Raw genomic sequence first — 9129 nt, 5'->3', positions numbered from 1 at the left:
GGGGGGGGTGCGCATCTGGGGGATTCGCTTACCCTGCCTGTGGGTAAGAGAATAGACCTTTCACTGTTCTCTGCTGCCCTCTAAGAAGGTTTATTATAGACAGTGCAAAAGGTAGAGGATGGACTCATGCAGCCTTTTGCAAAGCTTCTATGGTTTGCAATTATATGGTCCTCACTAGAGATGCAGCAGTGCAGAAGATGGAGAATGGAAATCCATGAAGTGGTGCCCTGAGCTTGAGACAGGAGCACTGGCTGTACCCCAGCTGCTTGGCATAGTTTTTGTCCCTGTATCACATCTGTGTTGTATAGGGAAGGAGTCTTCTCAAGTAGCTGCTCTGCAGCAATCGCTTCCACAGACACTGGAAACCTTTTGTGCCAGGGTCCTTGGTGATGGTCAGCTCTGCACTGGAGAGGTGCTTCATACAATGCCTGCAAATGGTGCAGCGGTACCACTGGAATAGCCACATATGCTGTAAAGTTGTGGATCCAAATTCTGCTTCAACACAGGGATAAAGAGCTGTGTATTGTTTTTTTTTGGGGTTTGCGTTTTGTTTTGTTTTTTGGGAGGGGGGCAGGTAGGGCTGGTTTTGCTTGAAATGAGATTTGGTGGGTCATAGTTGTATTTGAAAAAAAAGAATAACTAGCATGGAGAGAGACATTTCAGTATAAATCTCATGAGTCTGGGAAAAAATCCAGGCTACATTTAAACAGCTTGTTTGTGCTCCTTCTGACGTGCCTGTTGATTTTGTTTGCTCTGATTGAGAGGGAAAATCTGAAATGGAAAACTAAGCCATCAGAAAGCCTGGCATCACTGACCATACCTGCCATTCTGTGAGGAGCCTACTGAAAACCAACACTTCTCCTGGTCCCAGCTTTCCATGTCTGTTCAGGTTTGCTTTTTACCTAATTGATTAGGGCTTTCTGTGTTCAGAGGAACAAGATGGGTGGTGCAGGTTCTTCTATAGCATGAGTTTTGTGGCTCTCATTTGGTTCCTTAATGTTTGAAGGCATTTTTGGTTCTCTACCTGCTGCAGCCACCACTTGGTGGCTGGGCTTGCCCTCACCAGCCTTGTTCAAGTGGAGCTGTGCCCTGGCACTGCCATGCCGTGTGCTGGGACCCCAGTGGCAAAGCACCAGTGAGGAGCTGGGGGCTCCCCTGCTTCTAGAGGGGCTCCAAGGGAGTACCCGTAGCTTCCTGTGGCTGGGCAGGGACATACCACTTTGTGTCTATCCACAGCAGATCATGAACCACCTGAGCTGCAGAGGTGTGGGAAGGAGTCATACATTTCCGTAGGAGCACTTGAAAGCTGTTGTCTTGTGTGCCAAGTGTTTGTTGATGTGAATGTAGATTTTGGGGAATGGGGAGATGCAGTAACACCTTGGTTCTGTAAACTGGGCCTTCCACAGCTCTGTCAGAGTTCCTCTCTTCTCAGTATTTCCACATTTCTGGGAGGTGTACCTGCACATGAGGCTTGTTAGATTGAACTTGTCTGTTGTTACAGTTAATCCAGAGGTGTCCAAAGGCATTGTAGTCTGCATGGCTTCCTGCACAACAGGGCTCTGCATGGCATTGCCCCCCTCTGCTGAGCCAGAGTGCATCCAAACACATTCACAAACCTGGATACTACACAGTCTGTTTCTGCTGTCCTGTTACATTAGCAAAATTCCTTAGAAATAATCATGTGGGAGGAATGATACAAGTGCTGAGCTCTCGTACTCTGCTGAGTCCAAGTCCCTTTTGCAGGGGAGCTTGATGCACTGGGATTAAACTGTACAAATCATCCATGCAATACATGGTTTACTTCCTGCTGGATCCAAGGTCTACACTGGCTCTCTTGTACCTGGTATCTCTGGCTGAGCTGAGAGTGCGCACAGGTACATCAGAGGCCTTAGCATCTTTTTGAGCCTGGTGGATGACAATGTGCATGTAGCTCCATGCTGGTTTTAATGCTGCGGTAATTGGTATGCGGGGTCTGATTTGCTGTACCATGAGCCCCAGTAACTCTGATAGAGGGCAGGCCATAAGCTTGTCCAAACACAGCAACTCTGTCCTTTTCAAGGAAAACCCATGTAGGGTTTCGTAGCCAACACTGAGAATACTGTGTTGGAAAGCTTAACCCTCCATAACCCTCAGTTTTAACTGAGATTTTCTTCATCTTATTCCTAAACAGATGAATGGAAACTGCCAGTGTCCCAGGCACAAGCGCTGTTCCGGGTGCCATCCCCTGGCAGAGTGGGCAGGTGGAAAATTAGGTCTCCAAGACTTCTCAGGGCATGATTTGAACTCACAGATTTCAGTAAGAGACAAAGGAAATGCAAAAATATTGTTTCTTTTGAAGGCTGTGGTGTGGGACAGTGAGCCAGGTAAGTGGTCATGCAGAGCATCTCTGCCAGCACAGGATTATATGAGTTCTGCTCTGTCCTGGGCAGTTTCTTGCAGACCTGTCCTGTGGTATGGGAAATTGCTATTCCAGGAAATATGGAAAAATTATGGCAGATGTCCCTTACCTTTTGGAAGTTCACTGAGCATTCCCATCCCCAGCTGAAAGAATCTTGTACGTATCTGCGTGCATATATACGTACTGTAGGTAATGACATGGTTACTTGTGCATTGTGAACAATGCTGCAGGGAACTGCTCTTGCAAGGTAATATCTGCTGAAAATTAAGCCCATTGTTGAGAAATATTTTTGGTTGGTCTTAGGCAGAGCCAGTCAAATCTGGACCCCAGAGGTAGGAAGAAATGTCCTAAATGATGACCCTGGCTCAGTCTCTGAAATAGCATGGTGTTCTTGCTGCCCACCTTTCTCTTTCATCCTTCTCCCTGGCTCTATTCCAGGACACAAGATGTCCTATTCCAGGATATCTTGTGGAAAAAGGAAAAGTAGTTTCCTTTAGAACTGGCTGTTTTTCTTCTTCCCATAGATGTGGTGGGGTATGTGTGTTCCCCCCTCTACTCCTGAGTTAAATGGGAAAAGAAAGTATGCAGTATTTCTGCTGCAGAATTAAATATTGATGAAGATTAAGATGCATTAAAAGACTAGGAAATCCATGGGACAGGAATAAAAGTAAACAAAATCCAGAAAATTAAAAAAAGTTCAAGTGTATGAATAGCTCTTTATCTTCCCACCTTCCTGCATGACTTCTAGTATGTTTCAGCATCTTGATGCTAAGTTTCACTGAGATGGGGACAAGGAAGTGCTGTACAGTAATAGTTATGGGGGGGAGGAGAAATGTTCTGTGCTGTGTTGGTCTTGGACTTCCTCGGAGTATTTTTGTTCCAGATGTTAAACTGTTATTTTTTTCAGAAGCCTTGTTAAGTTGCCAGAACATTAGATTTTATTTTTTTTTTTTGAAGGATTTTCTGAACCCCAGCTGATTATCACAACACACAGGAATCCAAACTCGGGCTTGGCTTTGCTGTGCTGCAGCAGCTGTAGAAAATCTGTGTTAAGGCACAGGTTTGCAGCACCATCATGGAATGCCCTTATAGGGTAAAACAGGGAGTGAGGGAATTCTGCTCTGCTGCCTCGTACAATGCTGGGATTCACGTCAGAGTAACTGAGTTCCCCAAAGCAGAAATACCATCACACATGCTCTGTGGCTGAGCCGGTAGCCAAGCTCCCAAAAGAGCTGCAGCAGAGCAACTTGGGGTGGAAAAATGACATCACATCTGCCCCCATCCAAGCACAGGATGGACTGCTCAGAGCAGAGTCGAAATCAGTCCCCGGTGTATTTTGTTTCTAGATATAACAGCCCTTTTTTTAGCTAGTGGAATGTGATGATGCTGGTAGTACATGGCACAGATCACATGTTGCTGCTGGATTGAAATCAACCACCAGATCCCCCTCCCACCCCTGGCTCCCTCCTTGGCCAAGGTGCCTGTGCCCCAGCTCCCTTCGGCCCTGCTGCTCACATTCTTTTTAGCCCTTTGATCTAATCCTTATGGAAATAGATGGAAAAATCTCCTAAGCTCTGTTTTGTCTATTGAGTGTTGTCAATTGAAAGCTTCTCTTTACAAAAGCAAGATGTACAAGCACCTTCTACTTGAAACTGCTCTTCTCTTTACCTGTGTAACTTTTGTCTTCGTTTTATTTACAGAAACTCAGCGATGCTATTTTTGCACTTAATGCATCTTTCCAACACTTGCTGTACCTACTCTGCTGCTGCCTTTTTGCTTTGAAGGGTTGTCAGCCCATATGAGCGGAAACCTGTGACTAACCTAGAATTAAAGACAGTGCGGAGCTCAATGTGTTCAAATTCCTTTCCCTGACCACAACCCTCTTTTCAGAGGTAAAGTTTGCCAACTGACTTGGGTGCCCCGATCTCCCATGCCAAAGCAAGCTACTTATTTAGCTAAGCATATCTGCTTTACCTGGAAAAGGGCTGCTTGAGACCGCTGGAGCAAAGCTCCTGCCTGCAACAGGAGTGATCCCCATGCTGCTAGTGGCTGTGAATGCCAGGGTGCGTTGCTGAAATGGTAAACAGATTTAGCATGCTGCAGCTTTTCATTATCTCGGGTCTGTGCCTGATCTGTAAGTATCATGGTGTTCTCTCCTGGGAGTGATGCAGGGTTAGAGTGCTTGCGTGGGGCCTGGATGGAGCACCAAGTGTCACTGAGTCATTCCCAGATAGAGCTGGAGGACAAGACACACTGAAACGGTGGCTGAGATGTCTGTATTTTTAAATGGGGTTTCGTTCCATTGGGTACCAAGTGAGCAGCAGCTTAAAGCAGTAAAGTAGAAAGGACAACAATGTCAGTTCTCTTCTGCTGTGAAAATGGGTGCCTCAGAAGGGATGATGATAAGCAGTCTAAAATGTGAGAGATGAGCAGATGCAATAGATAAATCACTATAATATAGGCTGAAAAGCTTTTCAGACCCTCAGAGCTGAAGTTAGTGCTGGAGATCCAAAGGGATTTTTCACTGTAGTCACATTAAGATGAAGCTGGGTTGTTGGGGGAAGGCTGTCCCTGTCTCCTTGGACCAGACCATGTTACTCATAAGTGGTTTCACTCTGGTGTCCAGTGTGCCACAGGAAAAGCTTTGGTCATGATTCATGGTTGTAGCTGAAAGGGAAGGGTCTGTTGCTTGTCCTCTATCCCTCAGTGCTCTTGCTGTGCACTGCTTTTCCAGTTTTGTTTGTTTTTTTTCAATAGTATTTTGTAAAGTGTTTGTTAGAGTCTGGTTTTGTGTAGGAAGATGTCCATATGGAGAGCATAAAGAAACTCTTCCAAAGCAAAACCTGAAGCTTGGAGTGAAACTACTAAATGAAGGCAAAAATTTGGCTGTAGAAATACAAGCCATCTTGTCTCTATTGTGACAGCAGTAGGTTGGGATTAAGCCCATCTTTTAATCTTTAATGTGACTCTGGATAGACTACCTCTATTAGTGTCCTCCAGCCTCTTCCTTCCCCATTTCAGAGCAACGGAAACGGAAGAAGTCATCCCTTATTTGTACAAACTGATGGATTTCAGTAGCTTCCCTTGAAAGGTACCATTATCCTAATTAAGTGAAAATAACCACCGAAAAGTCTCGGTTATCATAAAATTGAGATGTTGCAGTTCAGTTGTATTTCCAGACTCGGGCGAGCTGCTGGAATGCATGCAGTTTAACTTTCCTCTATGATATAATAGTTTAAAAGAGATCAGGGTACATTTTACCATAGTGTCTAGCAATGTGAGTTTATTCAGACTTTTGGCAGGCAGTTCTGCACACTCTTGCTAAAACTGTGAATCATCCATTGTTGGCTGATTGCACCCTAGTTGCTAAGAGATCTGTCAAGTGCATACTGAGGCTTAATTCTACATTTGCTCTAAGAAGGGCTAAATGTATTAAATTGGAACATGTCACATCCTTCCTAAACAAGTAATTAAGGCACTGCTATGAGCCTGTCTGATGGAGAGAAGAGAAGGAGCTAGGAACAGCTGGAAGATTTAACTTGGGTTGAGGTTGGTCTCTTCTGTCTGGGAGCACTAGACTTACTGCATGTTGGATTTTGACAACCTGATGCATAGTGGAAATAGAAAGGGAAGGGAGACATTAAACAAATAGAATTTGCAAAAGGACTTGTTTTTCGGTGTCCTTATATAAACCTCTTACAATGATCTAATGCTATTTCACAAAGTGTAATTTTCAGTAATGGAAAGACAATACGTCAGTGTTTCCCAAGCTGCCTTGCCTCCCGCCCCCTCCCAAGTGAACTCTGCTGCTCACACTGCTCCTCCCCAGTTATTCCATCACTCCACGTGCTGCAATACATATTGCAGATGCTGTGTGCTTTCAGTCAAGACCATACTGTTTAATGTTCCTTATTGCTAAGTACACCAGCAGAAGTGGTGAGGAAGTGGTGCTGTGAGATATCTTTAACTGCCTTGTCTGTCCTAAATAGCCACAAGCTTTTCCAGAGAGGCTTTTTACTACCCACAAACTGAAAATGGATCCATTTGTCAGTAGTAAACCGAGTACGTCATCTGTTTCTGTGAGCGTACTCCTGCCTGCGTGGGGATGTGTGGCAGCAATTAAACAAGGTAAAAGAAAAAAGTTTAGTCAAGATTTTCAGACTCATCTGTTCCTCAAATTACAACATTTGCACTGGTATTAGCCACTGTCTGAAAAGTTCCTTAGTTTCTCAGCAGGCTCAGTATCTTCTTCCCCTTCACTGAACAAGGGAAGTTGTGAAGTTGCAATTTGTCCATCTCTTTTCTGGTGCCTGGACTAACAAGTAGGTTCCCAGGTTCAGCCTTTTGGCCATCATCGTCTCCCAGACACATGTTGTCTGCACTGGGGGTGGGCTATCCTCCACTCAGGCTGCAGAGTAGGAAAAGTGTTGAACACAATCATTGCTAAGTTGTCTAAATGGTAAATTTCTTCCTTTCAAAAATAAAACAACTATCCCTGCATCAGCCATGGCTCCCGATCTGGATTCAGCTCCTAGGTGCTGTATTTTGTCAGAGTTTGTTACTGAATTTCTCTTCCTTGCATACATCTTTGCAGACATGACTGTAGGCCTTTATAATCATGCCTTTGATCAGCAGAACAGATTGAGCTCCATGAATGCTACTTTGATTGAGGTTTTGGAAATGATGCCTTCTTCCTGGTGGCTCCTCTCCAAGCTCTTCATGACTCTTGGATGTTCTCCATGTGGATGTGGTATACTGGAGAGCAGCTGTGGCAACACATGAGCCAGGATGGTGAATCTCTGTCTCTACAGAGTGTTCCCCTGCTTGTCTCTCTTTGGTCACAGGGTCATGGTTAGAGCCCACATGCAGACAGTGATGCTCTGTGGTGGCTCAGTTCACAAAACTGAACAGATGGCCCATCCTCTGGCTGTGGCCTGAGGTCCTCATGCCAGCCACTCAGCCTTCATGGTGTCCATATGGCAGTGTGGGCTGGTCACTTGTCCCTCTAGTGCTGTCCTCCCTGCCTGTAACCTGGTTTGCTCATGGTTTAATGCTCCTTTGGTTTCTGACCGTTGATTGCATACCTTGTGTGGAACTTGAGTGACTGCGCCAATAGGTTTCTGTTTGGAATATGCCTATTTAGCAATGATTTACATTCTCATCATGTAAAAACTTTCTATTTGCATATTGGCAGCAGTGTCCACTTGTGCACATCTTAACCTGGTGCATCAGTGCTATTGCTGCTATTGACTGGAGTTATCCTTTCATCCAAAGCTGTATCAAACTAGATGAGACTGACTTTCTGTAAACACATGTTGATTGGTATGCTTTTAATTTCTTACTACTCCTATAAGTCGTTCTGCAAATTTTTCTGGCATTGCCCATTAGGCTGTGAAAGACTATGAACACTACAGGACTTCTCCTTAGGTGAAAAGCATCCTGACCTGCTGTTCTAAAAGTGCTGTTTAATAACTGCTGCTTAATGTCCTCCTGTGTTACAGCTGGGATGAAAATTACTCTCCGTAATACAGCCTGAATATTTAACTGGCTTTTTCCCCTATGTACAGCAGAAATATTTATTCAGTACTTTTGCCTCTTTGGTGTGAATATTGTAATTTTCACCCTTTTCATGTACTAATGAATCAGCACCACTGTTGCTATTCCTGTTGTTCCCAAGGTAGAGAAGTAAAGAAAAAAGCCCTCATAAATCTTGTCTCTATCCAGAGATTTTCACTAGGTTCTTTTGCTTTTGTAGGTCCTCTTAATTTCTGATGTATTGCACTCAAACTTACACGTTATAATTGTTTTGGCTTTTATATCTGATTTAATTTCCACCCTATACCAATTAATTTAGCCATTATCTTTGATCCTTAATCTAGTACAGCATTCTTTCTCACATGTAAGAGTGAGCTTCCTGGACATTTAATGACATTTTCTTAAAACTTCTCCTGGGCATCACTTATTTTTAGCAGGCAAATTAGCTGCTTAACGATTTGATTCAACTATTCCAGCTTTGTGAAAACAAAGCTTCTGAAAATTAATCCTGTGTGTTCATTATGTAACTATTTTTACTTATGAGGGGCATCCATTTTGTCTGTGGAATCTGTCACTTGTTTGGTGCATTTTAGCTTCACCACTTTGTCTGTAACTGAAAGATCATTGAGTGATATCTGTATTCTGAACAAGTTGTTATGCCTTCATAAATTAACATCTGCCAACCATGTGTTAGGTTTTTCAGGAGCATCATCTTTCTGATCATTGTAACAAGTGGTTTCTGAAGAAGCAGCTGTATTTCTTCCTTTAGAGACAAATGAATATTGAAAAGACTTGGTGTATTCCAGCGTGTTGGAGACTTGCTTTCTACCACGTCCTCTTCTCAACATGTTACTCTGAAGTGGAAGATGAACGTGGCACAGGCCAAACAAAATATCATATTTCTTCTGCTTTGATCTTGCAGACTGTATGTGTTTCTGCAGTGTCTCTTCACTGCTGTATAACTACAGTTATAATTTTTGTTCACCAGCCAGAACAGGTAGGAAAACAGGCTTTCTATCTTTCCCCTTGAGCACTTACCACTTGTAGGGCAGCAAAAGCATTCAGCAGTAGATAGTATTGCTTTTTAAGCTTGTTTCTAACATCTACAAAGAATACAGCAGTCATTATTTTCCCAGATTTCCACTTTATTACTTGACCCACAAATCTGTAAGCATGTGCAGTGTGAAGTTATACCA

This window comes from Nestor notabilis, unplaced genomic scaffold (assembly GCF_000696875.1).
Source record: "Nestor notabilis isolate BGI_N333 unplaced genomic scaffold, ASM69687v1 scaffold27257, whole genome shotgun sequence".
Taxonomy (NCBI): Eukaryota; Metazoa; Chordata; class Aves; order Psittaciformes; family Psittacidae; genus Nestor; species Nestor notabilis.
The sequence above is the reverse complement of the archived record's forward strand: the minus strand, read 5'-3'. Positions refer to the sequence as shown.